The 20576-nt window shown below is 39.3% G+C and overlaps 1 long non-coding RNA gene across 1 annotated transcript; it reads right to left on the bottom strand.

The window, feature by feature from the left end:
- Nucleotides 1-3873: 3873 nt before the first annotated feature.
- LOC111902491 (uncharacterized) lies at nt 3874-5227 on the bottom strand. Its single transcript, XR_002853843.3, has 2 exons — nt 4978-5227; nt 3874-4560 (listed from the first exon to the last, which is right to left on the bottom strand). It is a non-coding gene; the product is annotated as an uncharacterized LOC111902491 (long non-coding RNA).
- Between the last annotated feature and the right edge of the window lie 15349 nt (nt 5228-20576).

Raw genomic sequence — 20576 nt, 5'->3', positions numbered from 1 at the left:
TACTGGCGAAATGCACAGTAAAGTGGATCTTCGAAAAATCATAACTTATTCATATGATGTTAGATTTTAGTGTTCTTTAGACCCATGTGTTCGTATTCACGACTACTACAACTTTCATTTGGATTATTTATTCTAAATAATCTTATTTGAGGATTTTAATTATTTAATAGAAATGAATAATTATAACTATAATCCTTTAAATGTCTAGCCCCAATTTATGGGTGTCACACCTGGTCAAAAGTTGTGGTGTGACCAGTGCTATATCACAGCGCGAATGCTGGTTTTCCAGCCTATAAATAGAGGCCTCAAGCCATTTTCTTTACCGTACCTCTTCAAATCTGCCTCTCGAGATCTCGGTCCCTCGTGATTCGATTTATCGTTCTGTAGTATCGGTAGTGAAGCGCTAGAAGTTTCTAAATGATCCTTAAGAGAAGGATCAAGCGTTGAAATTACGCTCGCCATTTTCCGAGTTTATCCATTAATCGGGTAAGTTACAATTTCGCTTTAAATATAACTTGATATAGAGTATACCTATTTTCCTTATTATGAACTCGTGTATTAGGTTAATCATTAATCCCAATTACTATACTGAGTGATCTACTTACGAGAGCGGTGTCTAAGATAGATATGTTGGCGTGGTATTTGGATTTCAAAAAGGCTATCTGCTGAAATGATCTTGCTTCGCAATTGTCTTGACTAACTAATCTTTATTTGATAGTCATTTAAGTATTAATGAGATTGGTGAAGGATCTAGATATTAGTCTTTGTATTCTCTAGACATTGATCTATTGTAGTATTATATGTTGTTACATGTTTAAATAATTAGTGTAACGTTTAAGGTTAATTATTTTGTTTTTAAAAACAAATATTAAGCTTAGATCCATCATTGTGTATTATATATATTTTGTATTTAAATAATTAGTGTAGTGTCTAAAGTTAAACAAATAAATGAGCAAAAATAGGGTAAGAGAGGTTAAACAAAGAATTTCAAGCCAAACCGGAATAACAGAGGATTTAGAGGAAACATGAAAATCGGGGTGATATTGAAATTCATAGGGTTCGTAAATACGGGAATTCGGGGTCAAGATTCGGGTTGGGGGAAATAGGCAAATTCATGAGCGGGGGTGGGAGAGGCTATTACCACCCGATTTGGTCTAGTTGTCATTCCTAGTGTGAACACATATTTGTTATTTTTTATAAATAGTTATTAAATGTATATTGGTTCTTTTAAGTTTTTTTAAGACAAAAAACGCAACAAAACCAAATCACATAGATTGTCCGAATGTAAAAAAGATTTAGGATCATTCGTCTAATTTACTTTTTTTTTTTTTTATAGAGAGCATGTCATTTTTTTTAAACTCTTATATAAAAACCTAATTTATTACACAACTGATTTTCAATTTAAATAAATTTTTTTTTTTTTGGAATGATCAAGTTTTGGTCTATATCGAGCAAAGAATATATATATATATATATATATATATATATATATATATATATATATATATATATATATATATATATATATATATATTTGGATTTTTTGTTGTTGGTTTAGGTGACATTTGTATCTTTATTTGAGTGTTATATATATATATATTATAGAATGATTAATTTGTATTTTTAATAAAATTGCTAGTTACAAATTTAGATTCATTGGCACAATCCTTAGGAATAATAAAATCATTTAACATGGATTTAAATGGAGTTTGAATAATCAAATTACATACTCTGGCTAAATAAACACGTTACGGAAAGAATGTTTCGTTCAATTTCTTCAATTGAACTAGATTCATAAACTAAATGTGCCCTGAGTATAAAGTGAAATAGGTTTCAAATCAATAATAATATATTCAAATAATTATAAGTTATAACTCCATAAACCATTTTATTAGAACAAAATTAGATGTTAATTTGCTAGTATAGTTTTGCGACCATATGATACTAGTTATTTATAAAATTCAAAAAATGATCCGACCCATTTTGACCATTTACTCCATTTTGTCAACTCTATATCATATAATATGGCCTAAAATAAAGCAAACACTATTATATTTGATTCTCCATTTGGTTTATGATTTGAAAGTAAAATATTGATTTGTGTATGGTTAGGGAACCCAAATCACAAAAGGTAGATTTTGTAGCATAGCTTTTGAGTAACATGTAATCTTAGAAAGGAGACTATTGAGTCTCCAAGATCATGAGTGGTGTTTGAACTCTTTCATTTTTTTCATTTCCCCTTATCAAATAAGTCAATATAGATGGCTTATAAAGCATCTCACAATTCATACCCACATAAATAATAATACTACATTTATAGTGAAATATGGTTATCTACTAAATCTAGTGGCCACTACTATCAAAACCTACATTACCTTTTTCACACTAATTCTTACAAAAACCGATCCTAAATGGTTTGTGCCACATTTATTAGTAGAAAACCATATTTCACTAAATACATGCATTTAGAAATGAAATATTTATTATTCGATTTGAATATGGTATCATGGACTTGTTGAAAACTATATTTTAAAAAACATGTCACGAAAAACATCCATGATATTGATTCTAATTCATTGTTAATTGGATAAAAAAACCGAAAATAATTCATTATTAATTGGATAACAAACCGAAAATAATATGTATTAAGTGTTAGGAAAATATAAGGGGAAAATTTCACTAAAGAACAGAACACAAAATTGTTTCTGAACCCAAGCCAAGTTGGCTCACATTTGAAACCTCTAGGCAAGAGAAAGTCTTTCTGCCATGAAAATGCTAAGAAAGTCTTTGTAGTTATAAATTCAATTTTCTTTTCATCCTCCCAATATAGGATAAAGCAAAAAACTCAATTAACCCATTTGTTAAGTTCTTCCAAACATCTCATTTTAACATATAATTTCTCATTCATCTTTAATCATTTTTGAAAGTGTGATATATTAAACCAAAGATATTACGGAGGATAACACAAACATATAATCGTTTGTACCTTTTGATTATATTTAGGGTTCGAAATTCAAGCTAAAATACGGTGAAAACCCATTTTGGAAATTTTGGTTAAACCCAATTTTCCAACATGGGCATTTTATTTATTTTAACATAATTTTTATGATTTGATGACTTTAAGGATAAAATAATTCAACATGGCTTTGTAGTTGTTGTATCTTCATAAAGTCGGCCATTTTTTCTATTAAAAAAAACAAACAGGAAAAGACTACTATTAATTTTTATTAATGGATATTAAGTATAAGATTCAATCTTTAAATCTTTAAATTATTATGAAATTTACAGACAACCCCTATTACAGATGACCGAAAGTAACACATGTGTCAAGTGACTCATTACCTTCCCACAAGAATCCAAGTCTAAAAACGTATCCAATGCAACAATATTCATATTGAATTTGGTCTCATGTCACACCAGGCATAATCCGATGCTCACTCACCCATTTGTTTTTTTTTTTTAATTTATTTCTAGTCAAATCATAAAATAATTGAAACATGTTGGTCTTCAATCTAATGGTCCTTTCAGTGAAACTTAAAGTTGTATTTGTTCCATGGGACAAGAAACTTAAGGAAGATGTTGTTTCTTTTCAATCCAATATGTAACAGATAATGATCTCTGTGTTAGGATAAAACGGTGTACATATAATATTTGTTTGTTTTTTAGATCGAATCATTTGAATAAAATTAAATGACTATTTTACCCTTACATTTAAAAATATAAATTTCAAATATTCATTAGTCTTAACAATATCCGGTCACTTTTAACATGAGAGGAATTGGGAAGGACAAATAGATCAAGTATTAACGACTTAACCTCTTAACCGACTAAGTCATGTTTTTTTTTTTGCTTAACCCGTTAAGACATCCGGTCTGGATTAAAAAAGAAACATCCATATATAGTTGTTCAGATTAAGTGCTTAAACTATTAAGCTCATTAAAAAAAACAACTCCCAAACATAACGAAGACAAGAAGGGTATTTACGTCTTTTACACATGTACAAGATAGTAAATCCTCAAATGGGACAAAAATTTGCAAAATTTGTCCCACCCACAAACCTAATTCACAGGCTAAACATTGTACAACCTATCATACCACCTACCTCAAAGAACCATAGACCCGGAATCAACAAACAAGTACAATGCTTGACAAATATAGACCAACATAGAAAAGTGTTACTCAAATCTTTGGAGAATATGGGCGTAATCGGAGGAAGGTGGATGATTAGTCCATGTGATTGTAACAATTTGTTATATAGTTGGTTTTTTTCTCTCTAGTTTTTCTCAGAGTTTGGAGCTTTCCATGTCCTGAATGCAATAAAAAAATATATAACTATATACATATTATATACACATACAAACATACGCATATACATACATAGAACAAAGCATGATGAATTGATGATAGTTACTTCCCTTGAAGACTCAGTGAGAAGCCAGCAAGAACAATATAGGACTGAAGCCATTAATGGAGTATAAAGATTTGGTGAATTGATGTCATAACTGGGGGTTTATATGATAGCCTACCACCAACTGGTTCTGTGATTCTTGTCCAATGACCCTGATAAACAAACAAAAATAAACATCAAAATTATATTTTGAACAAAAAATGGAAAAAAAAAATCTAATAGAAATGGGAAAAGAACAGCCTTCATAACTTGTTAGGAAATTAAAGAGTAATTTTCAATTTGGATAATAATCTAGTTAGAGTTATGGACCCACTGTACATAGCGCTTAAAAGCGAACACCATAACATCAACAAGGAGATCATAACACCTTTCCACAGTAATTACTCACACAACTTTGAAGGAAAAAACGATAAAAGTAACACTAAAGTGAAAATGGACGATCAATCTAAGAAAGTGAAAATGGAGTGCTGTTAAAGTGACAATTTTACATGTTAGTATGAGTGAGTTTGTGAAAGAAACAGAAGAAAACATAAATCTCTGTGAGAATCATACAGAAAGGAGGAGCATACCGGAAGAGATTTTAATGGCGGAATCTTGTTGTTCCCGCTGCAACGCAACGAAGCAGATGGGGAGCAGATCTGACCAAATTGGGGCTTCAAATGGCTTTTGGTGCAAGATTTGTAATTAGCCTAAACCCTGGGGTGAGAAAGTGAAATATAGATATATTTTGTAGCTTTTGCTGCACCTGAAATTCGTACAAGTAAGAACTTAGCCCCTATACTTTTAAACTGTACAAATTAAACCCTTCAAAAAGACACTAATGACTTCTTGCTTCTATCCTCATTTCTATATATATATATATATATATATATATATATATATATATATATATATATATATATATATATATATATATATATATAGGGGATAGGGAATATACATTACAGCCTCACCTAAGCTTAGGTACTAAACCTCTAAAATATGTCGTTTTAACATGCTAAATATACCCGGTTTGGTTTCACTTGGTAAATATATCATTCTCCATAACATTTCTTTCTTTCATTATCGTTTTATCATCTCCGTTCTCTTTCCTCAATTATCGTTTATTACATCATCCAAGTAAACATTACTAAACCCTAAACCTAAACCTAAACCCTAAATTTAAACCCTAAACACTAAAGCTAAACCTTAAACCCTAAATCTTAAACCTTAAACCCTAAACCCTAAACCCTAAACATAAACCCAAACCCTAAACCCTAAACCCTAAACTCTAAACCCTAAACCCTATTGTGTCGATCTTGAATTTACATCTTGAAGTATTAATCGTGAATTCATTAACCGTAATCTTTATATAGTAAAACAATGTATTTTCAAGAGGTTTAGTACCTAAGCTTAGGTGGGGCTGTAATGTATATTTCTTTTTCCCATATATATATATATATATATATATATATATATATATATATATATATATATATATATATATATATATATATATATATATTTCAATACATATCGACGGAAGACAGACGAACAACAAACTATTTCTATTTATATAATTAATCCTTTAAGGGTTAAACCGTTTCTACATAACCAATGATGTATGTAAAATAACAATTTTACCTTAGTTTATATATAAAGATATTAACATAAAAATCCTTTAAGTATTTTAAAAAGAGAAATTAAGTAATTTAACCACTTTATTGGTTGTTTTTTTTTAAAAAACTAATATATATATATATATATATATATATATATATATATATATATATATATATATATATATATATATATATATATATATATAAAATTACCACTTGGTCCGAAATAGGTTGTTTCAGACCCGATTTCAAATTCGGTTAAATGGGTAGATAATGCCGACCCGGTAATCTGGTTCTCCTATAAATACCATTTAACCCCTTTCGGACTACACTTCGACATCCCTTGTTTCAGACTACACTTTGCCATCCTATTCCAGACACCTCTACAACTAAAAATGTCTTCTTATAACAGTGAAGAAATGTAGTTTTTATTTGTAAGTTAGAAATTTGTTTATAATAAAATGCTTTTATTTTTTTATTATATGTTAAAAAAATTAATACGTAATTATATAGGTATTATAGGGTTTTCTGTGAATTTTAATCTTGTTAAGGCAGTTATAGGATTACATAGACTTATATATTTATACTACATGATACATGGTAATTAAAAACCCAAAATTTTGCTAGTTCGAAACGTTTCCGGAATCAAAAAATCAAGTCTGGAATCCGAAAATATGTCCGGAATACAATGAACTCGGTCCGAACTTTATGGTCCGGAATACCATACCCGATTTTCAGATGTCGGAACATACATACAAAAATCCTAATTTCGGAATACAATCAAAAACCCTAATTCCAGAATACAATCAAAACCCCTAAATCCACTCCGAAACATACATACAAAAATCCCTAACTAATAATTCTTTTTATTGTAGCACGATAGAACATATACACAGTTGTTACTACAACCTACAGACCTGAACTTGGGCGTGAAATCATGGCGCACTCACAAAACCGACCGGTTTGTGCGGCGATGTTTAGGCAATCATGTTTTGATAATTACGTGAACATGCCGATGTGTGTCGAATGTCAGCTTTTACTATGTCACCATCTTATGTGCAACGAAGTTACTACTTTTGATCCAGTTGACCTAGAAGAGCTTTTATTTCCATTTGGCGACTATCATGTTTGCTTTGATAGGAAAGCATTCTGCTTGGTCACCGGCTTGTGGTTCAGGGATTATTTCCATCCTAGTTTTGGTTTTGCAGCATTCAGAGAACGTGTGTTTCCATTTGTGCCGCTTTCACGTTCTGTAAGTATGAATGACCTTACGAACATGTTCAATAACTCACATCATCAATTAAACAATGAAGACGTGGTGAGAGTCTGTAACACCCCAAATTTCTAATGTTCAATGAAGGGCCAAAAGTTTAAATTTAGGAAAGGGACTCGACGAGTAGGTCCGCTTACTCGCCGATTCGGAGCGGGATTTTGTCGCGGTTTAAGTGGCCAACTCGCCGAGTCGGCGGCTTGGACTCGACGAGTTGGTGCTGAAGAGAGAAAACCCTAATCCCGGGGGTTGTGCCCTATATAAAGCACATTATAACTCACCCTCAGCCTCTTTTCTACCCTTTTGAGATCCAGAAACCCTAAATCATGAGTGAGAACCCTTGGAACCAATTTGGAGCCTTGATAAGTGATCTTGGTGGAAAGGGGCTTGAAGATCAAGAGGTTTGCTGCAAAGGAGGGGTGTAGATCCGGGATCTACTTCAGTTGGAGCTTATATTGGAGGTAATAATTTGTTGCTTGGGCTCTTTTGCATCTAGATCTATTATCATGTGAGATTTGGGGCATTTTTGGTGTGATTAAGAGCTATTTCGAGTTAGAGGATTAGATCTGAGGTTGCTACTTCAGATCTAGGCTTGTGATGGGCCATAATGTCATAAAGTTTTAATCATTGAGTTGTTGGTGAACCCCCTTTGTCTAAAACCCAAGCCTTAGTGTGTTTTGGGCCTATATCTCCTTGGTTTCACGTAAAGTTTGCAACTTTATGTGAGGGCTAGGCTGTAGAAGAGTGGATCTATGGATTGGAGCCTCTACATGGCTCGAAAAGCCTCTGTATGGATTGAGAACTGAAGAGACTCGGCGAGTCACATGGGTGTACTCGACGAGCTGTATGAACATGTGCATGGACTCGGCGAGTTGGAAGAACAACTCGGTGAGTTTGTTGAAGATTGCATTGGACTCGGCGAGTATGTTCTTGGACTCAGCGAGTCTGGTCGCAGAACCCAACCTCTTTTGGTTAAAGCTTTGGTTTAGTGAGTCGGTTGGCGACTCAGTGTGTGACATGATGGAATTCTGAGATCGTTGAACTCAGCGAGTCTTGGGGCGACTCGGCAAGTTGAGTCGTGTTGTGGGAGTTTCCTGAGTATAGGAACTCGACGAGTCGACGGGCTGACTCGGCGAGTAGAGTCAACCAGGAAGGTTGACTTTGACTGAGGACTTTGACATTGACCAAGAGTTGACCAGTTTGATTTCCAAGGGTATTTTGGTAATTTTGGTATTTATGGAATTGGTTCTTTGGTAGTGTTCTGTGGTGGAGTTCGTGTCGTTGGTCAGAGCAGCTTGGTCTCATCTCTTTAGTCGGCAATTGCAGGTGAGTTATCCTCACTATATCGACAGGGTCTACGGCACCAAGGCCGGCCCTTTATCGGATGGAAATCCGGGTATTGTTTGTTATGTTATTGCACTGATAGATCTGCATCTTGGTATTTAGGATGGTGTTATGTTAGTGACCTGGTTAAGTTCGGTACCCGGTATTTAGGGTAATGCTATGTTAGTGACCTGGTTAAGGTCGATACCCGGTATATAGAGTAATGTTATGCTAGTGACCGGTTAGGTCGGAATCCTAGTTAGGATGTTGATATGCTATGTGATCTGTTAGACTGTTGTCTGGTTAAGGATTTGTTATGTGATTAATTGTTGTATGTGCACATGGTTGTTTGACGAGGGGGGGGGGGGGGGTTGGGTTGAGGCGGGTCCTGATTTGTGCTGTAGGCCAACAAACCTAGGGCGGACCGGTTATTCCGAAGGCCTAGCGAGCGGTCCGGATAGGCTGAAGGCCCCAAGAGGGCGGACCAGACGTGCCGAGGCTCGGAGTGGACCAGGTGGATTGAAGGCCCGGTGCGGGCGAACCAATCACACTATAGACTCGATGTACATGGCTAGACTCGGAGGGTGGACTAGGGGGACTGAAGGCTCGGTGCGGGCGGACCAGTCACACAGTAGACCCGATGTGCATGGTTGTTCTATTTGTGATATGTTATGAGTATGTTTATGTGTGGTTGGTATTTTGGGGGTAACTCCCTAAGCTTTCGGGATTACAGTTCAGTGTATTGTTTCAGGTACTTCTGGAGATCGTGGCAAGGCGAAGGCATGATCGTACCGCTCCTTATGTTTTATGATTTATGTGATATGGTTATGGGGGATACTCTGATGCTTAAACTATTTTGAAAACAAGATGTATGAACCTAATGGTTTTGAATGAGATAAAATGTTTTAATTTGGCTCAAATTTTATGGGTGTTACAGAGTCTCCCTGGTGTATATGCTAGAGCAAGGATTTTCGGGGAAATACCTGCGACAACCAGTTTAATAAGATTGAGGACCATTTGAACCCAAACAGCAAGGTACCTATGGGGCAGATTGATATGAGATTTCACTTATAAACAACCACATACTGTGTTTGATAAGATTGAGGACCATTTGAACCAAAATGCGGGAAGAATCAACAGTAGATACACATATACTCTGTAGGGATTTGTCTATGCATTTAAGGTATGTACACTATGTTTAATAAGAGTTTTTAAACAATTGTAGATTTGGATCTTCGAGACATTTCCAATTGTAGTATTGATGGTTCCCCTATACCGGGTGTTATCCCTCGGGCAGTTGCATACCTTAGGATGGGGCGTTTGCATGCACCTGATTGTGAATGTATTCTCGATGTTACCAATGTATGTAGTTTAGTCCACCTTATAATTTATAATTTGATATAACATAATTAACTTACGATTAACCTTTGTATATTGTTTTTTTATGCAGCGTCCCCACAACGAATTGTTGTAGCATATTGTGGAGGAGCGTGCTGCTAGGTGGTGGATTGAGAGTGTCCAGTGGATAGATGTTGCATATTACGCTAATGTTTGAGTTATGGTTTTATTTGTTAATGTTTTAAAACAATTGTGTTTTGAACATTTTGTTGAATATTATGATATTGTACAAAAATCACTAAGGGTTTTTTAAATCAACAGTATCACTAAGGGTTTACACTACAATTATCACTGAACTATTACAATATAGGGAAACACTTACCTCCAGCATTATGTCGCTGACACCACCATTGTTGCATAATTGCTCGAAATAAATTGATCAAAATTGTTATCAGTAGTTTCCTTTCGTCTCTTTATAATGCATTAACGGACTCGACACTATTTGATGTCATAATATTGTACCTGAAACGTCCCAAAAATACAAACCAAAATTTTCGTTTTTGAATCATTATTAAAACCATAATATCATTGTCATAGTATAAAATCATAAACCATGTGTCTCAAAATATCATAATATCTGTCAACATATCAAAATCTCATGCGATCATCCCAAGCCCTTCCCTTTGCTAGTGGAAGTACCTGAAACCAAAAGTGAAAACTGTATGCACGAAGCTTAGTGAGCTCCCCTAAACTACCAAATACCATACAAATAACGTACAACTAGGAGATATGGGCCCCACCCACTCTCATGGAGATTCGCGCCCCGCCCACACTTCTCTGTCTTGGAGATTCGGGCCCCACCCACACTCACTTTCTAGGAGATTTGGTCCCCGCCCACACTCCGCTGTCTAGGAGATTCGGGCACCACCCACACTCTGCTACTAACTTGCATACAAGTATCACACAGACAACAAGTACATCTATCAAGCAATCACTAACTATACTCTAATAATACTATAAGATTCGGGCCCCGCCCACACTCAACTACTAACATATCATATATACGGCCCGACCTTGGTGCTTTTGACATATTGCTACTGAAAGGGAACTTACCTCGCAAAAATGACTGCTGAAAACTCGAGTGAGGAATCGTGTCTGCAGTTCCGGCGACTCTCCGACTCTCAATTCCATAACAACACTTAATCAAAATCTGATAATCTTTCTTAGGGTAAAATGACCATTTTACCCCTGTTCAAAGTCAACATCCTGGTCAAAGTCAAAGTCAAGGTCAACTCCCAGTCAACCCCAACTCGTCGAGTCATTTGTCAACTCGGCGAGTTCATGAACAACTCAGACACGTGGTCAACTAAGTCAACTCGTCGAGTCCCTTTATAGACTCGTCGAGTTATTCCTATCAAAGAGATCGGGACAGCCCGCTTCAACTCGTCGAGTCCTTTCTTTGACTCGCCGAGTTCCTCTGTCTGATTGAGCCATCACAATAGATTAAGCCCCTATTATCTGGATCCAAGATCCTTAGTTCGTTTTCTCACCCGAATGGCCTTTCTAATGGTAAAGTTTTCCAACTTTACCTGTTCATAACTCTTCTTAAAGGGTTTAGACAAAACCCTAATTCCTTTAGGACATGGATCTTGTCCAAAAAGCCTTAGAATCTCAAATCAACGCATGCAAACCTAGATCTAGGGTCTAGCTATCAGATGATCACTAAAAGTTTCAATCTTGCTTCCATGCATGGCCTTTTTGGGCTCAAAAGGCCATAAATACTTCTTTAGCACTTGCATGAGGAATCTAAGGGCATAAAAGTTTGCACCTTTATGTCCTCACAACCTCTCAAGGCACTAGATCTTGAAAATCAACTCATGGGTCAATCCTTACCCACAAGTTAGCAAATCTTGGACCAAAAACCCTCAAAAGAGGTCATAAATAGATCTAAGAAGAGAATGATCAAGTTTAAGGATTTATTACCAGAAAGTGCAACTAAAAGGATGAAACTTCTGGATCTACAGTATTTCTCTTGAGTCCTCCAACTTCTTCTTCTTCTTCCAAAAGCTTCAAAAGGCACAAATAACAATCAAAAGTGGCTCAGACACTCAAAAAGCACTCTAGGGTTTCGTAGCTGAGGATTTGGGACAAGGAGGCTACAAATGAGGCTAAGGGGTGGGGATTAAGGTGTTTAAATAGGGTGCAAAACCCTGAAATTAGGGTTTCACCCTGACTGAGCTACTCACCGAGTCAAGGAGTTGACTCGCCGAGTGGACAACTTAAACTCCACGCATAGTCGGCCTTCTACTCGACGAGTTAGGGTTACCAACTCATTGAGCCCTTCTCTCAAACTAAATAAATAATTAAATTAAATGCGTAACAGGGAACCAGGCGTTACAATTCTCCCCCACTTGTCGTAGACTTCATCCTCGAAGTCTGCTGCATCTGAAAACAACTCCGGGTAGTGCTCCCTAATCTCCTCCTCGGGCTCCAAGGTCCACTCCGAGCCCTTGCGGTGCTGCCACTGCACCTTCACTAGCTCAACCCTCTTGTCATCAACCTGAATATCCTCTAAGGGTACAACCGTCGTGTCATCCACTAAGCACTTTCGTAGCTGGGAAACACAGAAAGTGTTGTGGATCTAGCTGAGCTCGGCGGGAAGATCCAGTCTGTATGCTATCTTGCTCACCTGGGCTATGACTCTGAAGGGGCTGATATACCAGGGGCCCAGCTTGCCTCGAATCTGGAACCGTATGGAACCCTTCCAGGGCGACACCTTCAAGAGGACCATATCGCCCTCCCGAAACTCCAAGTCTGAACGCCGCTTGTCGACGTAGCTCTTCTGCCGAATTCGAGCAGTCTGAAGCCTACTTCGGACTTGTTGGATCCGCTCTGTGGTCTTAAGTACTACTTCAGTACTCCACATAACTCTCTGACCGACCTCACCCCAACAGATTGGGGTCCTACACATCCTTCCGTAGAGCATCTCAAAGGGAGGCCGGTCCATGCTAGCATGGTAACTGTTGTTATACGAAAATTCCGCTAACGGAAGATACGTATCCTAACTGCCACTGAAATCTAACATGTATATGTGTAGCATGTCCTCGAGAGTCTGTATCGTCCTCTCACTCTGTCCGTCTGTCTGATGGTGGAAAGCGGTGCTGAGGTGGAGACGAGTACCCATCTCCTCGTGAAACCGCTTCCAAAATCTGGAAGTGAAACGGACATATCAGTCTGACACCACCGAGACAGGCACCCCATGCCGTGCCACTATCTCGCGCACATAAATTTCGGCCAACTTCTTGGCCGATATGCTCTCCTTTATTGGGATAAAATGAGCTCTCTTAGTCAACCGATCCATGATGACCCATATCGAATCTACTCCATGTGCGGTCCTGGGAAGCTTGGTAATGAAATCCATGGTGATATCCTCCTATTTCCACACGGGAACGTCTAGCGAATGCATCTTGCCATGTGGTCTTTGGTGCTCGACCTTGACCTTCCTGCAGGTCAAGCACCTTTCTACATACCATGCTACGTTCCGTTTTATGCAGGGCCACCAGTAATCAGGGCGAAGATCTTGGTACATCTTCGTCGCCCCGGGATGGATGGAGAACCTTGAATTATGGGCCTCATCCATCAGAACATGCCATACTCCACCCCAGTACGGAACCCAAACCCTCCCATGCAGGGTCAACAACCCTCGGCTGTCATAATCAAATGAGGCCACTCGACTCACAATCCTCTTACACTTCTAGCGCTCTTTCTCTAGGCCCTCAACCTGCGCCTCCCTAATATGCTCCAACAATGGAGTGATCACCGTCATCCTCAAGCATAAATATCTAATCAGAGCCGCTATCTCCTTGCAACTCAGAGCGTCGGCCACTACATTGGCTTTAACCAGGTGGTAAATGATCTCACAATCATAATCCTTTACCACATCTACCCATCGACGCTGCCTCATGTTTAAATTCGGCTGATCCATGAAACTCTTGTGGTCCATGTAAATGGTACAACGAACCCCATAAAGGTAGTGTCGCCAAATCTTGAGGGAAAATACCACAACCCCCAGCTCTAAATCGTGCGTCCGATAGTTAGCCTTATGAGGCTTCAGCTGTCTCGAGGCGTAAGCTATCACATGACCCCAATGCATCAACACTTCTCCCATGCCTGTGATCGAAGCATCACAATAGACTACGAAGTCATCTACACCCTCTGGCTAGTGAGAATCGGTGCCTCGCACAACTGCTGCCTGAGCATCTCAAAGGCTTCCTGCTGCTCAGGTCCCAGTGAAAAACCAGCGACTTCTTGGTCAGTCGGGTCAACGGAACTGCAATCTTGGAGAAGTCCTGAATAAATCTCATGTAATACCCTGCCAGACCGAGAAAACTCCGAATCTCCGTTGGAGACCTCAGAATATCCCACTGCATCACGACCTCTATCTTGGCCAGATCGACCAGAATACCCTTTTGGTTGACGAGATGCCCAAGGAACTGCACCTCGCATAACTAGAACTCAAACTTAGAGAACTTTGCGAAAAGTCTCTCCCACCTCAGTATCTCCAACACCTCTCTCAGGTGCTCCTCATGCTGCTCCTAAGTCTTGGAGTAAACCAAGATATCGTCAATGAAAACTATTACAGACCAATCCAACTTCGGTCTACACACACGGTTCAGGAGGTACATGAACGCGGTTGGAGCATTGGTGAGCCCACACAACATCACCACAAACTTATAATGACCATAGCGAGTCCTAAAAGCGGTCTTCTGCACATCATCTGTGACAACCCGAAACTTCTACCTGGTACATCTAGTCAGTTAATCTAAGTTAAACTCGTTTCTGTTAACTTTTAGCCGGTTTAAGGGTCCATTTAAGTATTCTAAGCTTGGATACAATCAAGATTGAAGTGAGGAATGAGTTGACAAGTCATATAATGTCAAAACCGGACCATACACCCCTCTTGGAGGAGTGTGCGGCCGCACACATGGGTGTACGGCCGTACACACCCCTCATGGCCACACACCCATCCTATATAAAGGGTAGACCCCTCCCCTTCATTCCTTTCACTCCTTGGCAGCACACTACTCCTTTTCTCTCAAGAGTCTTCAACCGCAAACCCTCCCAAGGCCTCAAAAACGTGAGTTTTCCATCACCTAGCTCATCATACATGAAGGACCTATAGATCTAAGCCTTGAATCATCATGATCTTCATTGTTTGAAGGAATGCAGCCACACACCTTCATAAGGTGGGCCGCACACTCCTAAAAGACCCTCCAAAGTGAGAGTTGGACTTCCATATTCGAATTAGACATGAAACTAGCCTTGCCACACCCTAAATTTGGCATTTTGGACATCTTTGTGTGGGGTGTACGATCGCACACACCTGTGTACGGCCGCACACACCTATGTATGGAAGCACACTCCTTGTGTGTGGCAACACACTCTGACCACACACTTCGACCACACACTCTTTTATGTGGCCTTACACTCCCTTCATACAATCATATGTGATTGTAACACGTCGCAAGTGTTTCCTAGTCCCGTAGGGTGTCACTTATCATGATTAGTTGTATTATACACTAATTATGTCCATACATGTATCGTTATAGGTTAAATAGGGTCCGTTTATGCTCGAGGTTGCACTTGACGCTCAACATCCCTAACGATCTTTCATTCGAATCACACGTCAAACGGTGAGTTCATACCCCTACATTTTTCGTGTTTTTAATGTTATCAGGGGGGAATACAAGCCAAACTCAAAGTATTTTATTAAGTTTTAAACTTATTAATACGGTCCAACGATTTCCACGTTTAATAACATATTCAGATATTTTATCCCTTTTTGTAATATATTGAGCATAAGGGAAAATTTTACTTTAGAAATCTGTAACATCCGGATACCCAGGTATCCTATTTTGTTCTTTATTATTGAGGATTGTGAGGAGACTCGGCGAGTTGGTGTCTAAACTCGTCGAGTATGGTCGCGGTTTCGTATGCAAGTTCACAGCTGGACTCGACGAGTCCATGCTGTTTAATGAAACCCTAATTTCCAGGGTTTGAGACCTATTTAAAGGCCCTTAGGGCCGTCATTTGCGGCCACCAACCCCCAGAGAGAAACCCTAAGAGATCTAGAGCGTTTGTGAGGAAGGAGAGGCCATTCTTAATCCTTTTGTGGATGTTTTTGCAAGAAGGAGGTGACCAAGGCAAGAGGAGGTTGTAGGGGGAGCGATTGTGGTGATTTCTCAGTTCTTAGAGATCATATTGAGGTATTTTGCTCGGACCTTCTTTAGTTTTGATGTTGATTCTTAGTGTTAGGGTTTTCTAACCCTTTTAAAGGATGAATAAGTGGAGCATTTGGTCCCTTCTCGAGTCTATGTTCTGGATCTGGACCCAAAGAGGTCCAGAGACCTTAACCCTTGGAGCTTTATGAGTTATTTTGGGAGCCATGAGCTTGGGATGTCATTTTTGGGGCTAAATCACCAAGTTGGACCATTTTGATGTTGTATGAGTGTCAAGGTCTGAACTTTACATGGTTTTCATGCTTGGGAAGGCCAGATCTATGAATGTATGGGACATATCTGACCTCAGGAGGCTTGTGGAGTTTGTGCATGGCATGAACTCGTCGAGTCCGAAGAACAGACTCGACGAGTAGGATGAGGGTTTCCCGTAAATCACTCAGTGAGTGGACACTCTGAGTTGAGGAATAACTCAGTGAGTCAGGGAGAGTCAGGGGGACTGGAGTTCAAGGCAGAACTCGCTGAGTTGTTCTTGAGACTCGGCGAGTTGAGTCGGGGTGGCCCCGCGATTCATGCCAGGTGGAACTCATCGAGTCAAGGGAAGTACTCGACGTGCCAAGAGAGGGACTAAGAGAGTCAGTGGACACGTGTAGACTCGCCGAGTCGCCCTAGTGAACTCGACGAGTCGGGTCAAAGTTTGACCGTTGACCTTGTTGACTTTTAGGGTTGATTACAGTTGTATTTATGAGAGTATTACTTTATGTGATTAGGCGGAGGCTAGATCACATTTCTTCCGAGTCAGATATTTACCGAGACACCGAGGTGAGTCTTCTCACTATACGTTACATGGAGTGGTATTATGTGATGACCAGAGGGTCTTATGTGTTATGTATGAGAATATGTGCTATGTGATATATGTATGTTGTATTATGATATAGACTGGACCGGAGGGTCCAAAGAGCTATGACCGGACCAGAGGGTCCAACGAGCTACGGGACTGGAGGGTCCCGCTGAGACACATCGACCGGAGGGTCGCATTATAGCCTCGAGTGGCGTATGTGTTGTATGCGGTATTTCGGGGAACTCACTAAGCATTTATGCTTACAATTGTTGTGTGATGTGTTTCAGGTACCAGTGATGAGCGCGGGAAGGCGCCGACATGATTCGTACACACACATTGGAGTTTATATATTCTGATCTTGGGGTTTTGTACTGATACAATGTTTTTAAAAAGAATGTGAATGATATTTTATGGTTTTTCGAAAGTGAAAAATTGTTTCAAATTTTTACGGTGTTACAAAATCTAACTTCATAGCTTTCCTAAAGGTTTTTACAAAGCAATTTCTATATCAACTCTAATAAACTATAATGGGTATAGTTTGGGATAACCCTCCAGGCAGTTTTTACCAAATCAGATTTCATGAATGAATATATATAAACTATGACAAATTTAGTTTATGTTATATATTTTCTCAGGAGTATAGAATACAATTATTTCAATGTTTTATACTATTTCCCGCTAGTGAACTAGATTATACTGAATTGTGAGGCGCTACTTCAATATTGTACCCTTAGGTGTACATGGATAAATCCTTTTAGTATAACCAGAGTCTCCTAGAGTGAGAGCGTGAGATTTGTGAATAGATTTATTCGGGACTGACAATCCCACACCTGAACTGCTAGCTACAGTTTGGCAGGCATGCCTGGGGTGAACAAATGTCATTTAGCTTAACACCTGAAGAACGTTATAAAGGTCTCTTGGTTATATCAAGTATGGTTATACGACTCGCAAATAAGTATAAACTAGTTTTGGTTTTCGGACTCTACTCTTCATTGTTTTATTTTGAGTAATAAAACTACTTTCATAAATACACTGATAGTAATCAAGGATCTCTAAACTTGCTTCTCTACCTCTAGGAGGGATAAACTCTACTCCTCATTATTTTATTTTGAGTAATAAAACTACTTTCATAAGTACACTAATAGTAATCAAGGATCTCTAAACTTACATCTCTACCTCTAGGAAGGATAAACTCTACTCCTCATTGTTTTATTTTGAGTAATAAAACTACTTTCATAAGTATACTGATAGTAATCAGGGATTTCTAAACTTGCATCTCTACCTCTAGGACGGGTAACCTGTTTTTAGGGAAAATATAGGATTTTCCCAGGATAACTCGGCTTTTCATAAACATATTTGTTTGTTTTACATGTAACTAACAAACATTCATATTCATTCCACGACTCCTTGGATTGTATATACTTCGTATGAATCGGGAAGTCATGGAAGGAATGGGTTTTCAAACACGCTTTTCATAAGAAAATATAGGATTTTCTTGAAGAACACTTTTCAAAAGGATCAAAGAAACATTTTCCACCAAAACTAAAAGCTTATGAACTCACCAGCTTTATGCTGATATTCTTTCAAAACTGCTTGTATTCTCAGGGATTAGTAGACAGGTACTTTCAGGAGATTGAAGAAATCGGAGCGTTAGAGTCACGTCTTCCTATTTTACTTTGGATATGAACAAAACTATGTACTAAGGCAATGTAAACCTTATTCATATATGTATTCAATGTTTGGTTGTGTTTACTATGCTTGCTATGATACAATTTTTGTGATACTACGCATGACGTCCTCCGCCCCATAACGTTTCCGTCGTTTCGGTTTTGGGGTGTGACATCATCGTCTTTGACTCACATCTGGTGATACCCTAAACATAGATCAATCTTGGAGAACAGAGATGCTCCCTGAAGCTGGTCAAACAAGTCATCTATCCTCAGAAGTGGGTAACGGTTATTCACCGTTACTTTATTCAGCTCCCGGTAGTCTATGCACATACGATGTGACCCGTCCTTCTTATTGACAAACAGGATCGGGGCTCCCCATGTTGAACATCTCGGCCTGATAAAACCCTTGTCTAGCAGCTCTTGCAACTGTATAGACAACTCCTGCATCTTGGGAGGAGCCAACCGAGACGGTGCCTTGGTTATCGGAGCCGCACCAGGGACCAGGTCAATCCTAAACTCGACCTGTCTCTTCGGAGGTATCCTAGGTAATTCCTCCAGGAATACATCCGGGTACTCTCTCACTACTGGTACATCATCAAATGTAGTCTTAACCTTCTCCCGGGTATCCATGACATAGGTGATGTACCCCGTGCAACCCTGTTGAAGGTGGCACCTCGCTCTCGCTGCTAAACATAAAACCGGTCCGCGCTGTGGTCTCTCGCCCTGGATCACTAACCCTTCCCCACTAGGAGTGCGAACCCTCACTAGCTGCTGCTCACAATCAATCACTACCCCATTGGGGCTCAACCAATCCATGCCCACTATAACCTTATTCCCATACATGGGAATAGGAACCAGGTCTACTGAAAACTGTTGATCGAATAACTGAAGAGTACATCCTCGGTGAACCCTAACAACCCTGACGGTCCTGTCATCTTCCATCTCTACATCAAGTGGGCAATCCAGCTCCCCTGGAGCTCCTACGAATCGCTTGCTATGTACGAGCGACACAAAAGATCGGGTGGCTCCCGAATCAAACAGTACCAAAGCTGATATACCATTTACTAGGAACGATCCTATAATAAAACACATAAGCATAAGAAATAATCAACATAAATAAAGAGATAAGCAAAAGATACATACCCGTACAACATCAGGTGCTGCACGTGCCTCCTCTGCTGTCAGTTGGACGGCTCTACTCTTCGCCACTGGCGCCTTAGCATGGATCTATCGGCCATCTGTAATCCTCAATGTAGCAGGAACGGGTGCTGCCACCTGTCCTGCTGTTGCCAAGCTCGGATACTGGGACCGCTTATGGCCCCTTTGATTGCACTGGAAGCAAATCAAATCAGATGTTGTAGTCGTGGTGGTGGTTGTTGTACAGTCCCTGTTCACATGACCCGTTCTGCCGTGCTTAAAGCAGCCCGAACTACCCGCCCTACACGACCCATCGTGCCCCCTACCACACTTGTCGCAGCCGCCTCGGCCCTGCTGGCCCTTCCCTCGAGAATTTGTCTTGGGCTTTTTTCCCGAAACCTCCATACCAGTTGCCGCATCCGGTTTCCTCTTCCTCTCCATCTCTAAGTCAATCTCCCTCTCTCTAGCTTCGGGAATCATATCCTCCAGCGTTTTGCAGCTGGATCGGATCACAAACTGCTAAATGTCACTCCTCAACATCTCGTGATATCGGTCCTTCTTCATCTCCTTGTCCACCACATACTGAGGAACAAGAAGGGCCCTCTCCCTAAACTTAGCGGTGATCTCCATCACCGTCTCAGTAATCTGCTGTAAATCTTGGAACTCCCTAGCAAGCTGTTGCAACTCTATCACAAGTGCAAACTCGGCTCTGAACCTGTCCGAGAAGTCACCCCATTTCATCACGTCCATTG

The sequence above is a fragment of the Lactuca sativa genome, chromosome 5 (assembly GCF_002870075.4).
Source record: "Lactuca sativa cultivar Salinas chromosome 5, Lsat_Salinas_v11, whole genome shotgun sequence".
NCBI lineage: Eukaryota > Viridiplantae > Streptophyta > Magnoliopsida > Asterales > Asteraceae > Lactuca > Lactuca sativa.
The sequence above is the reverse complement of the archived record's forward strand: the minus strand, read 5'-3'. Positions and strand labels throughout refer to the sequence as shown.